Genomic DNA, 20,302 nt, shown 5'->3' on the forward strand with positions numbered 1-20,302 from the left:
AAATCTTTATAAAAATTAATTATAAGAATTACCACATTATTCTGCATCGCTGTTGCTGTGATAAAACACCACTAACAAACAGAACTTAGGAGAGAAAAGGGTTTAGTTTTTCCTATAGGTTAAAGTCTTATTATCAAGAACACTTCAGGCAGGAGCTTAAGGGGGAACCCAGAGGCAGGAATGGATACAGAGCCCATGGAGGGATACTGCTTATTGGCTTGCTCTGACTTGCATTCAGCTATCTTTCATGTCTACAAAATAGTCCCACTTCACTAGAGATGTATCAATGTCTGATGAGCTGGGTCCTCCTACATCAATTAGCAATCAATAAAATGCCCCACATATGTGCTCAGAGGCCAATCTGACAAAGGCAACTCTTCCATAAAGTTTGCTCTTCCCAGGTGTGTTACCATGGCAACCATAGATAGTACCACAAGTCTATTCATTATCAATCTGATACATAAACATATCACTGCTAAACCATAACCTGTCAAAGATGAGGTGGCTGTAGTTAAGGAGAATTACATTGGGTCCTTAAGCCTACTCCACTGATCTCTGTTTGGGGCTGGTACCGTGATGTTTTCATTACTATAGATCCTGGGAATAATTTGAAATTAAGGATGGTGATATCTACAGCAGTGTTATTTTTGTTCAGGATTATTTTGACTATCTGTGGGGTATTTTTGTTCCTCCATATAAAATTTAAGATAGGTTTTTCTGTGTCTGGGAGGAAAGATTTTGGTATTTTGATTGAGATTGCATTAAATCTGTGGATTGTTTTAGGTAGGATAGCCATTGTATAATATTAATCTTGCTAAACCATGAGCATAGGAGATATTTCCATCTTTCTGTCTTCAATTTTTTTTCAAATTTTTCTTCTTTCATTGCAAAGGTCTTCTGTTTCCTTGGCTATATTTATTCTCAAATATTTTTTAGTTTGTTTTTGCGACTTCTCTTTCAGTATGTTGATCATTGTTATATAAGAAAGCTACTTAATTTTTTTGTTGTTTTGTTTTTGTATCCTGACACTGTGTTTAAAGTATTCATCTGCTCTAAGAGTGTGTGTGTGTGTGTGTGTGTGTGTGTGTGTGTGTATCGTTTGGATTGTTCATATATAGAATCATGTCATTTTCAAGTAGGGTTACTTTGACTTCTTTCCCTATGTGTGTCCTTTTGATTTCCATTTCTTGTCGTATTGCTCTAGCGAAGATTTCAAGTACTGTACTAAATATGAGGACATAGTGGACACTGATTTCATTTCTTGTCTTAATGGGAGCCCTTGGAGTTTTTCTCCATTCACCACGATGCTGGCTATAGGCTTGTTGTATGTAGCCTTTTGTATGTTCAGGTATGTTCCCTCCATTCCTCGCTTCTCTACAACTTCTATCATGAAGGAATATCAGATTTAGTCAAAGCCTTTTCTGTATCGAATGAGATGATCATGCGATGTCTTCCTTACGTCTCTGTGATGGGTAACATGTATTGATTTGTAGATGTTGAGTCATCCTTGACTCTCTGGAGTGAAGCCAACTTGGTCCTGAGGATTGAGCTTTATCGTATGATTCTGGACGGTTTGTTAGGTTTTTATTGAGAAGTTTCGCATCTATATTCAGTGGAAGATCATTCTGCAATTTTCTTTTTTTATTGTTGTTCTCTCTTTGTCTGTTTTTGGTATCAGGGCAATACTGACTCCTTAAAAAGATGTTGGAAGGCATTTTTTCCCTTTTCTACTTAATGACACAATTCCTAAGGTGCAATGACAGAGTTAATAAACAGAGGTTCTCTCTCTCTCTCTCTTAATCCCTCCTTCCCTTTCTTTCCCCCTCCCCCTCTTCCCCACTCTGTTTTCCTTTTTCCCTTTCCTCTTCTGTCTAGTTTGTTTTGTTTTTGTCTCCAGAACCATTGCCTCAGACCCGACTGAAATGCAGATAAAATCCCCCTGGGCCTGGAAAGAGGAAGGGAAGCACACAAAGGAGGCACTGCAAACTCAAGGAGCAGGAAACACCTGAAGAGGAAAACCCTCTGAAGCACAGCCTTACCCAAAGAAGTGCTAATAATTGGAAAGATAGAATCTAGCAAGGGGAGCTTTCAGATAATTAGCAGTTACATTTGTCCCCCAGGTGATATCTCGGATCCACGAATAGAAAACACACACACACACACACACCAATTATTCTTAAAAGATCTTTGCTAACTCAATGACTGGCCACTCCTAATTCTTCCCCTGCTATCTCAGACCCAGTTAGGGGATGTGGCCAGAGGCAGGCCCATCTAGATGCCTTACTGGTGTGGAGAACTCTGTGCTACCTGAGTTGTGATCACTACCCTCACGTGGGGTTTGTGGTCACATATTCCGGGACAGGAATCGGGTCGGGAGTAAATGAAACTCCTACCGTTCTCAAATTCTCAGATTGGGTTTCCGAATCCGCTCAACCGTCTCAGTTTTTGTCTGGTGACACACAGTTCCACTTGCTGGAAGTGTGTAGTCCCAAACAGGGTAACATTGATAACATCCAAGTGATAGTAGAAGGGCAGCTCTTTCCTCAAAGACAACATCAGGTAGTTTATTATGAACCAGTATAAGTAAGCAGTGCCTGGAATGCCCACAATAAGAAAAATGTTTGCCTAGCTAATGAAGTTGGTGCCTTACTTGTATACATTTGCATGCATTTTGAAATTTCCAATAATTAACTTCTTCCAGAAAATTGTAGAGCATTGTGAAGTAAATGCCTTTTGGCAGATAAATTGTGATCCATCCACACTGTGGAGTTTTACACAGCTAGTAGGGATGAATGACAGTTGCCCTGGCAACCGACCTGCTGGGTTTCTGTGTGTATGAGTGGGAGGGGTGAGGCACAGGGAAGTGAGTACTGGGACTTTACACTTAAGAGACAAGCAGCAAGATGCCTCTGCATATGTCTATGTGAGACAGTGTGTAGACCCAGCTCATTAGACAGACATGGATGGAGTTCTACGCACATGTGCCAGGTCCTCACCTGCAGTAGGGGAAAAGAGGAGGTGTCACAGAGAACAATCAGGCAGTGGGATAAACAGAAAGGAAGCAGACTGAAACTTAATATTTATAAGACAACTCCAGTTATGTAAAAAGACCATCAATTTCCATCCATCCATGTATCTGCCATACAAATTAAAGAGGCCTTAGGCTCTGAAAGGTGGCAAGATATTCAATAAACCAGTTATAGTCAAAAAGGCTTACTATAGAAAAATACATTCAAAATGAATCTAAATCTAGTTCCTTAAAACAAACAAACAACAACAACAACAACAACAAAACCCTGTGTATAACTTGAGAAGAAACCTACAGATCAGCGAATCATTTGCTGATGCCATCCTTTTTGACTGATACCGCGTTCTTGCTGGGACCATTTTGTTACAGTTTCAATGTGATTTGCAAACAAATTGTTAGGATTTGCGATTTTCACTCACCCTGGTGACTTTGGTAGGAGTTGTTCCCTGTTTCTTGGCTGTTAAAATAGGAGCTTGTGCACCTTGCTCAAGCTCTTGCTGGCGTTCAAGCTGAGGTTCATAATGGGATAGATAGCTAGGATACTATAGGCATCTGAAAGGTCCCACTTGTAGCACTGAGTTTGACTACACCGCTCTGTGCTCCTGGCAGGTGGCACGCTTCCAGCCACCCAACCAGGAACTCTAGATTTGAGAATGAAAGGCAGACATACATAAGTTTATTTTTGAAATACCTTGACTAGCTCAAAGGCTGTGCAGTTTTAATCCTCTACCCAGCTATCGTAGATTTCCCTCTGGTACACCTGACTAAACACCCTCTAAATCTATGATCCATCTTTGTTGTCCTGTTCCTTTTGGAGGCCACATTCCTTCTCACCTACATTTCGAATGATTTTTCTTCTGCAGCTTGAATCTGATCCATCTCCCTCCAAAACATGGTGATTCCCCATCTCTCCTCCTTTCTCCCTTGTCCTAGCCAGTGCAAATCTAAGGGTCCTGTCCTGTCTCCCTTTTCCTAGCCATTGGCTGCTGGCATCTTTATTGATCATTCAAAAACCAATTGGGGACAAGGACCTTCAGAGTTTAGAGACACAGATTTCCGATTAAATCAAAGCATTAAAACCAGTCCCCAACGCCCACTGCCTGTTGGGCTGGAGCTTTTGTGAGGTTGTAATGTAAGTATGAGGATTGTGGCAGGTATCTGAAACATTCTTTCCTAGCTGTTATGTAGGATTAAATAGATGTTGTTCTCCCCATCCCAGTATCTCCAGCATTTACATTTTTGTTTGTTTGTTTGTGAAGACACTGAGAACATAGGTTGATAACCCAGGACATAGCTAAAAGCAAGTCCAGTTTGCATTAAGCACAGAATGAAAAAGTCAAGACATTTGTATATGGGCTTCCTCCTGGTTTGCTTTCTACTGGTGTGATAAAAACATCGTGACCTCAAGTTACCTTAGGGAGAAAAGGATTTATTTGGATTACAGAATATAGACTATCATCAAGGGAAACTAGGGCAGGAACTCAAGGCAGGAACCTGGAGGCAGGAATAGAAGCAGAGACCATGAAGGGATGCTGCTTCTGGCTTGCTCAGGTGACTTTCTTACACAGCTCTGGCCCACCTGCCTAAGGACTGCACCATTTGCACTGGGCTGGGCCCTCCTATATCAGTTCTCAATTAAGACAATGCCCCATAGTCATGCCCTTAGGCCAATCTTCAGTTGGCAATTCTTCAGTTGAGAGTCTCCTCTTCCCAGGTGAGCCTAGGTTGTGACAAGCTGACAAAAACTTGCTAGCATAGTCTATCATGTAATACCAATAGGAAAGTTCTTGAGAACTGACTTGAGGCCGTAATGTATGGAAGTCTTGTGCAGTCTTAAATTCTCTCCACTGGACAATCTGCTTGCAAGAGGTGGGCTTGGGAGAAAGATCTTCTGCTCTGGCTGATGGCCAGCAGTCACAGAGGAGGGAGAGTGGCTGGCTGAAGTCTCTGTCGGCCATGAGTGTCTTCCAGCTCCCCTTGCATCTAAGTGGGGCTACATGGCCAGTGCTGGCCACAGTGGCTACTACTTCTTGATATAACGTTGTGTTGTGTGGTTGTGTACCCCTCAATTCATATGTTGCAGTTAGCCCCCCAATATCTTAGCAGCTACTGTGTGTGAAGCTACAGCCTTTGGAGGTTAAGGTTCAGTGAGGTTAAATGAGGTCATTGCAGACTGACCTAATATAATTCAACAAGGTTCCGCATATGAAGATTATGTTAGGACACCAATACAGAGTGAGTAGGGGGGTGAAGGAGGGAGGAAGGGAGGAATAGAGGAGAGAGAGAGAGAGAGAGAGAGAGAGAGAGAGAGAGAGAGAGAGAGAGAGAGAGAATATATAAAGAGACAGAAGATGACTGTCTAGACGCTATGATGGGAAGATGCTGAAGAAATTAGCAATGGCTGTATCTTGATGTGAGCTTCAAGCCTCTGGCTTACAAGGAACCATCTGTTACTTAAATTTGCATTGTTTGTTAGAGCAGCCAGCACAGACACGTGTACTGGACACACTCCCTCTGTTCTCTTTCTCTCTTTGCTGGGTGTAAGGTAGGTGCTTAAGAGAAACTTGGAAGCATAGAAAAGATGATCAATCTTCTATTAGCCCGAATCTCAAAATCACCCTTTGGGTGGGAGCCTGCTACTGATAGCAATCAGAAAAATCCATTTGGGGTTTTGAGAAAATGTCATAAACCCATAAAATGTGAAGCAGTCCAGACTTTAAGATGGGTCAATCAGCTAAAATTGATTCCCCCCCCCCAAATAGAGACACCCTCAAGATAGACTTGACAGGTGGCCACACCTGGGGGAGGAGCAAGTCCATCAGATCACTGCAGGATGATAAGGCAGGTGAAAGGAGATAGTGCATTGATTGTGGGGTGTCCTTTTGGAAATGGGTGGGGGGGAGGAGGGAGTGTTTAAACCTCCTGATGCTACAAGAAAGATATCACGCTCTGGGACTGAAACTTTGAGTGAATGATTCTGGTTTAGGAAAAAAAAAATGATTGGGTCCCATGCTGATAAACAACAGCTGTGGCAGAAAATACAAAAAAAAAAAAAAAAAAGTTGGTGTTTATATTGCCCCCCCCCCGCCCTCCCCGGCCAGGACTTTTTATGCGAAGTGCACTGTGTGTAAGGTTTTCTGAGTAAGTTACTTAATAAGTCACCAAAGCCCCCGAGTAATTAAGAAGTGGGTGGTCTATCTTGATGGGTAAACAACATAATTTATCTGTGGTCCTTTTAGTTCCTGCTTTGGGATGAGTTCCAAATTCACAAACTCATTCAGACTGAAAACTGAGCTTGGCTATAAATGAATGAAAACTCTTCTTGAATCCAAATCTGGGACACCCCCCCCCCCAGTGGTGTAGCATCAGCCAGCATTCAAGCTGGGATGAGAGCCCAGGTCTGGGGCCACTGTGAGTGCCAAGTGTTTCTCCAACACCTCAAGAATGTCGTTTTGCAACAGGGGTTTGCTTAAGCTCAACATAGTGTCATACTCTGTTATATGCCATTCTTGTGCCCTCTTTTTCTTCTAAGTTTAAGGGTGGGAGTATGCAGTATCCATTGAATGTAGTTAGGTGTGGCATGCCATTCATTCTGGCCAGTGAAATAGGAACAGAAACACTGGAGACCATTTCTGGGTAGGAGCATTCAGGAGCCAGTGCTGGTACATCTTCCCTATTGGTGGGGATAAAGCACCCAAAACAGTGTGCTGTTAATCTACATGAAGCACCTGAAATATCCCAAGCTATCTGAGGAGGGAGTAGAATGAGGGGCGTCTAATGTGGCAGTACCTCTGTAAGTGCTCACTTTCATTCAGTCTGCCATTGAGAGCTGGAGGTTCTTCTGTTGCCTTTTTACCGTGTAGCCCAGCCTATAAATGTCTCTGGGTAAATAGAACTGCCACTCCCCCCTTCGCATCTCTCTCTTCCTCAGAATCTCAGAGCATCTTTAGCTGGGTGAATAGGTATGTACAGGGCAAGGGATGTTTCCTTAGTATCCCTTGCAGTTTGGAAATGGCTGTGTAACTGGGTTTATTGTGGCAGCCTTCTGTGCCACACATCAGTATGGTTCCTTTCCCGTTTTCTTTTTCTTAATATGAGGAAAAACAAGTTGGCCCAAAGAAACTGGACATGTCTTCACTGTATCCTGCCTCAGATGGGGGAAAAGTGTCCCTTCCAGGGTTAGATTATCAAAGGCTGTGTCTTCCATCTTGTTTGCTTGCTTCTTTTCTGGAAAGTCTATTGCTAGTCTGCAAGCCTGTCTATGCTTATGTAGACTGAAGACAGCCTCTGTCCCACAGTCAGGAGGGGCTAGGGCTCTCTGTTGTGGGCCCTGCATTAACCTCATCCTGTCCTTCCCCAGGGAAAGCTTCAGATGAGAATGATTCGCCCTGACAGGGTCTCTGAAAGTTCCTAAGGGACCTGGAGCCGGTGGGACTCAGTTCTGCCAGGTCTAGATTCCTGAGCTTTAGAAGGTATGAAATAATGCATGTCTGTTCATCCCCAATGGCTGTCATGTCACATGGGCTCACAGTGAGACCACATGAACAAGTGAGACTCCTGAAGGACGGCAAAGCTGTAAGGGAGGGGGAGCCTTCTGCTAGCGGTCAGCTCTCCCTTGGTGAAAAATGAGCTGAAAGGAACTCCATTCATTTCCAAGAGTTATGGGCTGCATCCAGAGGTGGCGCCATAACTGTATGGGAGCCTTCTGCTGTTCTAATCCTCAAATTTAACGCTGTAAGAGCCAATAGCTGAAACAAGCAGATACACAAACCATCACCAACAACGCAGTCTCTAGCCCTCTTAGCTCCTGGCTTCACCAAGTCCTGCCAGTGTGCCGTGCTCTCACTTCTGAGGACTCCCGTGAGTGTATGAACAAGGAGAGGATGCAAGCCATCCAACACAAATGCAGACTAATAATTAATAAGAGGTATGCTATGTCTGTTCTTATGCTAGAAGGGTTCTAGGACCATAAAGATCGTTAACCCTAAATGAATTTAGTAGCACTTCAGGTCAATGTCCCACTGGTATTCTGGGAGAACTTAATAAAAATTGTGTTAATGTTGAGCTAGAAAAATAAATATTTGAAAATAACTGAGCACCATCTTGAAAAAGAAGGGGAGACTTGTCTTACACAAATGAAATATGCTCTTATGATACTAAAACAGCCATAGCAATAAAAAACAGTGTGGTCCTGGCCCAGGGACAGACAACTGGATTCATGGGCAGGAACAGAAAATCCAGAAATAGAGTCTCCCAGATCTCACTGTGCATAGAAAAACACTCTCTCTACTCAAAAAAAAAAAAAAAAAAAAAAAAAAAAAAAAAAAAGGAAAGGGGGAAAAAAAACTAATGAGTTTTGGCGTAGATTGGAAGGGGGATACCAAAGATCTAACAAGCTGCGGATAAACACATGAAAGGATCATCAATACTGTAAGCCACTAGGGAAATGCAAATGATGGCCAAAGTGAAACACTGTGGCTGCTTGAATAAATTAAGAAAAACTCAGAACCGTGCAGCAACAGAAAACCAACCGCCAACTCTAGTGACTGGAGCACTTTGCCTCTTCCAGAGGCAGCCTCCTCTGTGATATAAACCAGTGATGTCCCCCTCTCCAGGCGCACGTCCAAAAAAGAGGAAAACACATGCTCTGATAATAGTAGTAGTAATAGTAATAATAATAATAATAATAATAATAATAATCTGTAGGCAGAAGTCCACAGCAACTCTGCTTGTAATGAGAAAAAATGTCTCACATGCCCTTCAACTGGTGTATGAAGGGAGAAAACATGCTACATTACAATCTTACTGAACCATGACAGGCTGGAGAAGCCCAACGGCAGCATAGCTGTATCTCCTACTAATGCCCAGTGATGGAAGCTGCTGTAGGTTAGACAGAGAATGTCTCCAGAGGCCCATATACTAATGACTTGGTCCCCAGAGAGTCACTTTGGGAAGTGGTACCACCCATCGAGGATAGTTAAACTCTCTCCCCATCCCTCCACCTCCCTCACCCTTCTCCTTCTCCCTCTCTTTCTTTCTTGCCCATGCAGTGGTTGTGAGAACCTCCAAAGATTGTGCTCTTGAGGGAACTATGGGACCCTGTGTCTATTCTCTTTTTCTATCTTCTGGCCACAATGTGTTTTGTTCTGCTATACTCTTGTCCCAACATTTCCATCCTATATCCCCGCTAGAGAAGTGCTGGGTCACCCAATTTGGGGTAGAACCACCAAAATTGTTGTCTTAGTTAGGGTTCCTATTGTTTTGATTAAACACCATGACCAAAAGCAACTTGGGAAGGAAAGGGTTTGTTTTAGCTTAAACGATTTCAGTTTATTTCAGCTTTGTGATGATAGTCACTTAAGAACCTAGCTAGCTGATGGATCTGGAGATGCAGGCCACTGGTGGAGCACTTTCATGGCATGACTAGAACCCTGGGTTCCATCCCCAGCACCACAAAAACAAAGCAAGCCTGAATACACTTAAAGTCAGTTTTATTTAATTTAATATTTAAATATAACAAAAAATTTAAATATATTATATCCCGTTTGAGTTAAGAAAACAATTATCCAACTTTCAGTGTGGTAGAAGGCTACTTTAGACCTCATGTAAAAGTAAAATCCAGTTGAGTCGAGGGCTGAATTGAATTATGGCTTAAGTCAATATTATAACACCCTGAGTTGTAGATCTAAATGGCTTTTATCTGTGTTTCTATGTAGCCCAATGGGACGTTCTTCTGATCACTGGAAGGACAGTGTGAACACGGATGTGGTGGCATTGGAGCCCTGCCCCCACCCCCAGCTCAGGCCACTCACAGAGGTGCATGTAGAGAGGGTTTGCCTGTCCTAGCTTAAGAAACTAGACTCTCATGCTGGGGATGGTTTGTGTGGGGATCTGCCTACCTGCTCGCTGTTTAGTTTTATTCTGTGATCAGTGACATGGTAGACTCCATTTTGGTTCGGTCTTATCTGGTCAGTTGAGCCCAACGCAAGAGCCTGGTTCAGCTCATTGGCTGCCCATCACTTTTACTGAACATCATAACTACACAAACTAAAATATTGTAAGGAGATGTGAGTGAATAAGTTCATAATCTTGGCTGAAGGAGGTCAAAACCCCCTGATTCCCTCGATTTGAGGATGTACAAAAGAAACACGACTTTATAAGTAAGCATGCTGAAAACTAAATGGATGAAAAATATCTGTAACTCACATGGCAGTGGAGTAACTTTACTGTGAAGAAAACAAATCACTAAAGAAATGGGGAAAAAGGAAATGGAAATGAAAATGTAGAAAATGTGTTGAACAGGCAAATAACAAATTGCCCAGCAGACGGCTCATTAAGAACAGAGAAGGAAATCACAGTCTGTTTTGTTGGCGCATCAGACTGACAAAAGACAACAGGACATCAAATCCACTGGCTCCTCAGCCTAGGAAATGGGAGCTGGTGAGAAATCAGTGGGGTGAAAAGTTGCATAGCGCCTGTGTACTGCACTGTGGTACCCCATGTCCCCTAAGGAAACACCAGTACAAGCAAAGCCGCACACTCCCCAGAGGATGCTTGCGAGATGTTTGTACTATCAGAACTTCTTTTGGGGCCTATGAAATGACAATGTTGTCTGAAACATCCGGGTGGATAAATGGAGAATTATCTCTCCAGGAGCATGCATCCAGATTATGTTCCTCTAAAACGGGTCACCTTCAGTCGTACAGAGGTGTCTGGAATAGTGGCTCAATCTCTATGAGGTGTAGATTCCTGGCACTTTTTTGTGCTGTTTCTGCTATGTATAGATTCTGCACACAATGAGCATAACCCTGCTGATGGAGGATAGCCCACCTCTGAGCAGAGGGAAAGGATCAGATGCTGTAAGTCCACACTTCATTGAAAAGCAAAACTGCTCATAAACCAGTCTGGTGGCAGACAAGCATCAGGTGTGCAGTCACAGGCAGAACGGGTGCTAGAGAAAAGTAGCTATATGGCCAGCTGCAGAAACGAGGATTATAGTTGACATGACCATTTCTGTCATATTTTCTTAAGAATGTGTGTGTATAGATACTTGTGGTTTCCCCCGATTTCTTAATCATGTAATGAAACAGCAATTAAGAGAATATCAGTGGTTATCATATTTAAATTTTGAGATACCAAAAGAATGTCTCTCAAGGGATGTTGCCACCTATTCTAAAATTTATATGAAGGGTAGTTATATAGGCATAATGATAGCCTGGCTATTGTTTTCATTTGGAAATTAAGCATGGCATAAGGAAATACAATTGTATGCTAAGCTGACAAGGAATCGAGTTTGGATAGCTATTCTTGGTTGCCAACTTGACTACATATGGAATTAACTAAAACCCAAGCAATAGGTACGTCTGTGAGGAATTTTTTCTCTTAATAAAATGATTTAAAGTGGGAAGATCTACCTTTAATCTGAGGCACGCCTTCTGCTGGCAGCCTATATAAAGGATTTGGCAGACAGAGGCTTGCTTTCTTGGCCTGCTTGCCCTCCCTCTTGCTGTCAAATCCATTCCTTCACTGCCATTAGAGCCTGCTTGTTTGGAATTCCAATGTATACTGAAGAGCAGCTGAGATATCCAGCCTTGTGGACTGAACAACTACTAGATATTTAGACCTTCTGTTAGTAGAGAGCCATTGCTGGACTAGTTGGACCACAGTCTGTAAGCCATTCTAATAAATACCCTTTTTATGTGTGTGTGGATGTCTGTATGTATGTGTGAATGTATGCATAAAGATATACACATGTATATTTATGTATATATTAGTCAGGGTTATCTAGAGGAGCAGAACTGATCATATATATATATATATATATATATATATATATATGTGTGTGTATGTATGTATATATATACATATATATGTGTGTATATATGTATAATAGATAGCTAGATATTGATTTTATATACTCAGTTCTGTTCCTCTGGAGAAGTATGACTAATACACTGCCCTAGGAAAAGTTACCCTGCCACCCTGAAGAATGCAAGGCTCAGAGAGTGAGAGAAGGCAGGCACATGTGAACGGCAGAGCTAGAACCTGCCCTCTGCTGAAGCTCACACACATCTGTAAATATGTAAACAGCTGTATCTCAGAATGTTGCTACTCTCAGACCTGTTGCTACCAACAGCCTTGGAAAGACCTGAGGCCTGTCCTAAAGCAAACCCTGTGGGGTAGGGACGTCCAAGTGTGAGAGGCATATTTTATAGACACAGGTTGAGCTCCAGCACACAGAGGCCCCTGTGGGGGTGGCAAGGACTTGCTACCAGCAGGAAGGAGCATCAGCTCCTCACCTGAACCAGGACCGTAGATCTCCTGACAAGTCGGAAATTATTCAACTTGCTTTAACTCCAAAGTTGCCCATGGCTTCCTTCTTCTAATTAACATACATGAACGTGCATTAATAAGTGAAGTCTGTGATGCAAAGTCTGAGGCAGGCATGGTGACATAATTAGTGTCACGTGAAAGCATGGGGTCCTCACAAATAACTTAAGGATTCTCAGAGGAGGGCAGTAGGCCATCAAAGGGTGCTCAGGCCCCTGTGCCACAGTGGGGGAGGGGCGCCTATGAAACCAGCTGTGCTCAGAATGTGTGTGATCTGTAGAACATGGCTAAGTCCAAACCTGCCCAAACTAGAAGACGGGCTGGCTTGTTCGTGCCTAAAGCATCATGAAAATTGTAAGCTCCCCCCCCCCAAAGAAAGAATAAAAGCTTAAATAATGAGAAGCTGTTCAACGGCTTGGGTCACTAGCAAACTGCAGATGACCATACATCCACAGTGACCAGAGAGAATGCCACCACCAGGGTGAACCCATAGGCTGATGTGGGATTGCAGGAACGGCCATTCTAGGGGGAAGAGCTGGAGAGGGAGCAGCTTAAAGGTCTTGGCCACAGATAAGGATCTTGAACCCAAAGTTGCTGAGATAAGTAAGTTCACCCCCAAAACTTCCTCACGCTTTTGGTAACTTTTGGTAACACTCTTCTTAACATCAGGCAATTTTCCCTGAATGTTTTTATTTTTATTTTCTAAGATGTATAAAACCAGAGCCAGTCCCGAGAATCCCTTATATGGACCAGATACAAATCCTTAACCAGTGCTCTTTGAAAAAGCAGATACTTTTAATTTTGATAAACTCTGAATGATGGATCCAGATCTCTTCTGCTTTGGGTGCTGTGTCCCCAAGACCTTTAGCTAGTAAAAATAGACTAGGGACTCAAACCTACACCTTAGCTCTACATACCACATGTTTTCCTTCAACCAACTGTGCCCACAGACTTGCCAGCTGCTGATGGAGCCCCCCCCCCCACCGCCCCCGCCATGTGCCAGTCTCTAAAGCTGCAGCAGAAAGCAAAACCAAGCCAATGTGTCACCATCCTAGAAACAGAGTGGCTCTGGACTGAGGGAAGGAGCCTGTATCACCCCAGAAATATGATCAATGAGGTGCTATAATAAAAGCAAAGGTAGAAAGGGGTATGGCAAGTGGGGTGTGCAGGGACAGTGGTTCTGTGACCGAGGTAAGAGAGACAAGGGAGTCCATAGCAGCTTGAGGGGATAGGGTCTGGGACCCATTGCTAGGGAAAAAGCTGCATTGGCTCCCACAGGTAAAATAAAGACCTGGATCTGCCCAGTGGGAGGGAAGTCCCCGGAGGCACTGTGCGGGGATGTGATACGTTTCAGGGGCCAGGCTGAGAAGAGACTGGACACCCAAAGGGAGCTCTGTGAGCCACTCAGGTGAAGCAGCAGCTTGGACGGTCATCACCACAGAACGGCAAAACAAAGTGGGACCCAGATCAATTTTAAAAATACACCTGAGAGAATTTTCTGGTGGGATAGATGGGGTGGGGGCAAAGAAGGAGTGAGAGAAGAGAAAATATCAAGGCAAGAAGCAGCTTGACCGTGCTAGCAGGAAAGCTGCTTGTGGGATATCAAGCTTCTTGGGACTGTGGGAGTTAGGTTTGGGGTGTTTGCTTGTGTGTGTGTGTGGGGGCTGTCTATTAAAGCAGAGACATCCACATGGCAGCTTTGAGAGCTACAAGTCAGGGAATCATTAATGTCCCCCTGCATTTTAAGGCAAGAGCCCGAGAAGACCTCAGCTCCATGCTGGGATGGAACCTGACCCTGGGTGCTGCCCAAGCCTGGGTAACTGGAAAGTCAAAACAACAGAGGAGCCTAGAGGTATGAGGACCAAAAGGGGTGTAAGGGAGCAGGAAAGGAGGGCAGCTGAAGACAGGGAGGCTAGGGTTGCAGAAAGTAGTGGCTGGTGAGCTGCTTCAGGCAAGACAAGAAGCAAGATGCCCCCCCCCTTCCAAGGATGAAGCCAGCACCATGATGCTTGGGTAGAAAGAGTGAATCCTAGAGAGATGTGGTCACTGAGACCCTAATAGCCCTCCTGAACATCTGCTGTAGAGGTGACATAGGCAGGAACTGACACGGAAGCTGGGGTAGGAAGACAGCTGTGGCCCCTTGTTCCTTCTCCCCTCCCCATCTTTCTCCCTGTCTTCCTATCCTTTTTACCCCCACTTTTGTTTTAGATAAAACAATCGCACAAGGGCCACAGGCCTCATCCGGCCAATCAGCACAGGGGTAGCTTGAGCGCAGGGTGGCCTGACACCCGCCACCTACCCACTACCCCCGCCACAGGATTTTGGGACTGCTGGTGAGTGGAACACAGCTTCTGCTCCAGTCCAATCATGCGGGACCTGAGACTGCTCTGGTTGGGGAGAGAGAAAGCCGGCCTACATAGGGCCACAAGCCTCTTCCGGTCAGAAAAGCACCGGGGCAGCTAGGGCGCAGGGTCGGCTGACACTCGCCAGCTACCCACAACACCCGCCACAGGACCTTAAGACTTCTGGTGAGTGGAACACAGCTTCTGCTCCAATCCAATTGTGCGCGCGGGACCTGAGACTGCATTAGTTAGGGAAGCAGAAACCTGCCTGAGTAGGGCCACAGGCCTCATCCAGCTGGATCAGCGCCGGGGTAGCTTGAGCGCAGGGTCGACTGACACCCGCCAGCTACCCACGACCCCCGCCACAGGATCTTTTTTTTTTTTTTTTTTTTTTGGTTTTTCGAGACAGGGTTTCTCTGTGTAGCCCTGGCTGTCCTGGAACTCACTTTGTAGACCAGGCTGGCCTCGAACTCAGAAATCCGCCTGCCTCTGCCTCCCGCCACAGGATCTTAACACTTCTGGTGAGTGGAACACAGCTTCTGCTCCAATCCAATTGCGCGCGGGACCTGAGACTGCATTAGTTAGGGAAGCAGAAAACCGGCCTGAGTAGGGCCACAGGCCTCTTCCAGCTGGACCAGCACCGGGGTACCGCCAGCTACCCACGACCCCCGCCACAGGATTTTGAGACTGCTGGTGAGTGGAACACAGCTTCTGCTCCAACCTTTAAACAGTGACAACGATAACAACTAACCCCAGAGATTACCAGATGGCGTAAGGTAAACGTAATAATCTTACTAACAGAAACCAAGACCACTCACCATCATCAGAACCCAGCACCCCCACTTCGCCCAGTCCAGGGCACCCCAACACACCGGAAAAGCTAGACACGGATCTAAAAGCATATCTCATGATGATGGTAGAGGACATCAAGAAGGACTTTAATAACTCACTTAAAGAATTACAGGAGAACATGGCTAAAGAGTTACAAGTCCTTAAAGAAAAACAGGATAACACAATCAAACAGGTAGAAGTCCTTAAAGAAAAACAGGAAAACACATCCAAACAGATGATGGAAATGAACAAAACCATACTAGACCTAAAAAGGGAAGTAGACACAATAAAGAAAACCCAAAATGAGGCAACACTGGAGATAGAAACCCTAGGAAAGAAATCTGGAACCATAGATACGAGCATCAGCAACAGAATACAAGAGATGGAAGAGAGAATCTCAGGTGCAGAAGATTCCATAGAGAACATCGGCACAACAATCAAGGAAAATGTAAAATGCAAAAAGATCCTAACTCAAAACATCCAAGAAATACAGGACACAATGAGAAGACCAAACCTACGGATAATAGGAGTGGATGAGAATGAAGATTTTCAACTCAAAGGACCAGCAAACATCTTCAAGAAAATTATAGAAGAAAACTTCCCAAATCTAAAGAAAGAGATGCCCATGAACATACAAGAAGCCTACAGAACTCCAAATAGACTGGACCAGAAAAGAAATACCTCCCGACACATAATAATCAGAACAACAAATGCTCTAAATAAAGATAGAATACTAAAAGCAGTAAGAGAAAAAGGCCAAGTAACATATAAAGGCAAGCCTATCAGAATTACACCAGATTTTTCACCAGAGACTATGAAAGCCAGAAGATCCTGGACGGATGTTATACAGACACTAAAAGAACACAAATTCCAGCCCAGGCTACTATACCCAGCCAAACTCTCAATTAACATAGATGGAGAAACCAAAGTATTCCACGACAAAACCAAATTCACACATTATCTCACCACGAATCCAGCCCTTCAAAGGATAATAACAGAAAAAAACCAATACAAGGACAGGAACCACGCCCTAGAAACAACAAGAAGGTAATCCCTCAACAAACCTAAAAGAAGACAGCCACAAGAACAGAATGCCAACTTTAACAACAAAAATAACAGGAAACAACAATTACTTTTCCTTAATATCTCTTAATATCAATGGACTCAACTCCCCGATAAAAAGACATAGACTAACAAACTGGCTACACAAACAAGACCCAACATTTTGCTGCTTACAGGAAACTCATCTCAGAGAAAAAGATAGACACTACCTCAGAATGAAAGGCTGGAAAACAATTTTCCAAGCAAATGGTAGGAAGAAACAAGCTGGAGTAGCCATTCTAATATCTGATAAGATTGACTTCCAACCCAAAGTCATTAAAAAAGACAGGGAGGGACACTTCATACTCATCAAAGGTAAAATCCTCCAAGAGGAACTATCAATCCTGAATATCTATGCTCCAAATACAAAGGCAGCCACATTCATTAAAGAAACTTTAGTAAATCTCAAAGCACACATTGCTCCTCATACAATAATAGTGGGAGACTTCAACACACCACTTTCAACACACCAATGGACAGATCATGGAAACAGAAACTAAACAGGGACACAGAGAAACTAAGAGAAATTATGAATCAAATGGATCTGGCAGATATCTACAGAACATTCTATCCTAAAACAAAAGGATATACCTTCTTCTCAGCACCTCATGGCACCTTCTCCAAAATTGACCACATAATTGGTCACAAAACAGGCCTCAACAGATACAAAAATATTGAAATTGTCCCATGCATCCTATCAGATCACCATGGACTAAAGCTGATCTTCAATAACAAAATAAATAATAGAAAGCCAACCTTCACGTGGAAACTGAACAACACTCTTCTCAATGATACCTTGGTCAAGGAAGGAATAAAGAAAGAAATTAAGGACTTTTTAGAGTTCAATGAAAATGAAGCCACAACATACCCAAACTTATGGGACGCAATGAAAGCATTTCTAAGAGGAAAACTCATAGCTCTGAGTGCCTCCAAAAGGAAACTAGAGAGAGCACACATTAGCAGCTTGACAACACACCTAAAAGCACTAGAACAAAAGGAAGCAAATTCACCCAAGAGGAGTAGATGGCAGGAAATAATCAAACTCAGGGGCGAAATCAACCAAGTGGAAACAAGAAGAACTATTCAAAGAATCAACCAATCAAGGAGCTGGTTCTTTGAGAAAATCAACAAGATAGATAAACCCTTAGCCAGACTCACTAGAGGGCACAGGGAAAGCATTCTAATTATCAAAATCAGAAATGAAAAAGGAGACATAACAACAGATCCTGAAGACATCCAAAACACCATCAGATCCTTCTACCAAAGGCTATACTCAACAAAACTGGAGAACCTGGATGGAATGGAGAATTTCCTAGACAGATACCAGGTACCAAAGTTGAATCAAGATCAGGTTAATGATCTAAACAGCCCTATATCCCCCAAAGATATAGAAGCAGTCATTAATAGTCTCCCAACTAAAAAAAGCCCAGGACCAGATGGGTTTAGTGCAGAGTTCCATCAGACCTTCAAAGAAGATCTAATCCCAGTTCTTCACAAACTATTCCACAAAATAGAAACAGAAGGTACTCTACCCAACTCATTCTATGAAGCCACAATTACTCTGATACCTAAACCACAAAAAGACCCAACAAAGATAGAAAACTTCAGACCAATATCCCTTATGAATATTGATGCAAAAATCCTCAATAAAGTTCTTGCTAACCGAATCCAAGAACACATCAAAACAATCATCCATCCTGACCAAGTAGGTTTCATCCCAGGGATGCAGGGATGGTTCAATATACGGAAATCCATCAACGTAATCCAGTATATAAACAAACTCAAAGACAAAAACCACATGGTCATTTCCTTAGATGCGGAAAAAGCATTTGACAAGATCCAACACCCATTCATGATAAAAGTCTTGGAAAGATCAGGAATTCAAGGCCCATACCTAAACATGATAAAAGCAATCTACAGCAAACCAGTAGCCAACATCAAAGTAAATGGTGAGAAGCTTGAAGCAATCCCTCTAAAATCAGGGACTAGACAAGGCTGTCCACTTTCTCCATACCTATTCAACATTGTACTTGAAGTCCTAGCCAGAGCAATTCGACAACAAAAGGAGATCAAAGGGATACAAATTGGAAAAGATGAAGTCAAAATATCACTTTTTGCAGATGATATGATAGTATATATAAGTGACCCTAAAAATTCCACCAGAGAACTCCTAAGCCTGATAAACAGCTTCGGTGAAGTAGCTGGATATAAAATTAACTCAAACAAATCAATGGCCTTTCTCTACACAAAGAATAAACAGGCTGAGAAAGAAATTAGGGAAACAACACCCTTCTCAATAGTCACAAATAATATTAAATATCTTGGCGTGACTCTAACTAAGGCAGTGAAAGATCTGTATAATAAAAACTTCAAGTCTCTGAAGAAAGAAATTATAGAAGATCTCAGAAGATGGAAAGATCTCCCATGCTCATGGATTGGCAGGATCAACATTGTAAAAATGGCTATCTTGCCAAAAGCAATCTACAGATTCAATGCAATCCCCATCAAAATTCCAAATCAATTCTTCAACGAATTAGAAAGTGCAATCTGCAAATTCATCTGGAATAACAAAAAACCTAGGATAGCAAAAACTCTTCTCAAGGATAAAAGAACCTCTGGTGGAATCACCATGCCGGACCTAAAACTCTACTACAGAGCAATTGTGATAAAAACTGCATGGTACTGGTATAGTGACAGACAAATAGACCAATGGAATAGAATTGAAGACCCAGAAATGAACCCACACACCTATGGTCACTTGATCTTCGACAAGGGAGCTAAAAACATCCAGTGGAAGAAAGACAGCATTTTCAACAAATGGTGCTGGCACAACTGGTTGTTAACATGTAGAAGAATGCGAATCGATCCATTCCTATCTCCTTGTACTAAGGTCAAGTCTAAGTGGATTAAGGAACTTCACATAAAACCAGAGACACTGAAACTTATAGAGGAGAAAGTGGGGAAAAGCCTTGAAGATATGGGCACAGGGGAAAAATTCCTGAACAGAACAGTAATGGCTTGTGCTGTAAGATCGAGAATTGACAAGTGGGACCTCATGAAACTACAAAGCTTCTTCAAGGCTAAAGACACCATCAATAAGACAAAAAAACCACCAACAGATTGGGAAAGGATCTTCACCTATCCTAAATCAGATAAGGGACTAATATCCAATATATATAAAGAACTCAAGAAGGTGGACTCCAGAAAGTCAGATAACCCCATTAAAAAATGGGGCTCAGAACTGAACAAAGAATTCTCACCTGAGGAATACCGAATGGCAGAGAAACACCTGAAAAAATGTTCAACATCCTTAATCATCAGGGAAATGCAAATCAAAACAACCCTGAGATTCCACCTCACACCAGTCAGAATGGCTAAGATCAAAAATTCAGGTGACAGCAGATGCTGGCGAGGATGTGGAGAAAGAGGAACACTCCTCCATTGTTGGTGGGATTGCAAGCTTGTACAACCACTCTGGAAATCAGTCTGGCGGTTCCTCAGAAAATTGGACATAGTACTACCGGAGGATCCAGCAATACCTCTCCTGGGCATATATCCAGAAGATGTCCCAACCGGTAAAAAGGACACATGCTCCACTATGTTCATAGCAGCCCTATTTATAATAGCCAGAAGCTGGAAAGAACCCAGATGTCCCTCAACAGAGGAATGG

The sequence above is a fragment of the Mus caroli genome, unplaced genomic scaffold, assembly GCF_978045245.1.
Source record: "Mus caroli unplaced genomic scaffold, Mus_caroli_1 scaffold_15, whole genome shotgun sequence".
NCBI classification, from domain to species: Eukaryota; Metazoa; Chordata; class Mammalia; order Rodentia; family Muridae; genus Mus; species Mus caroli.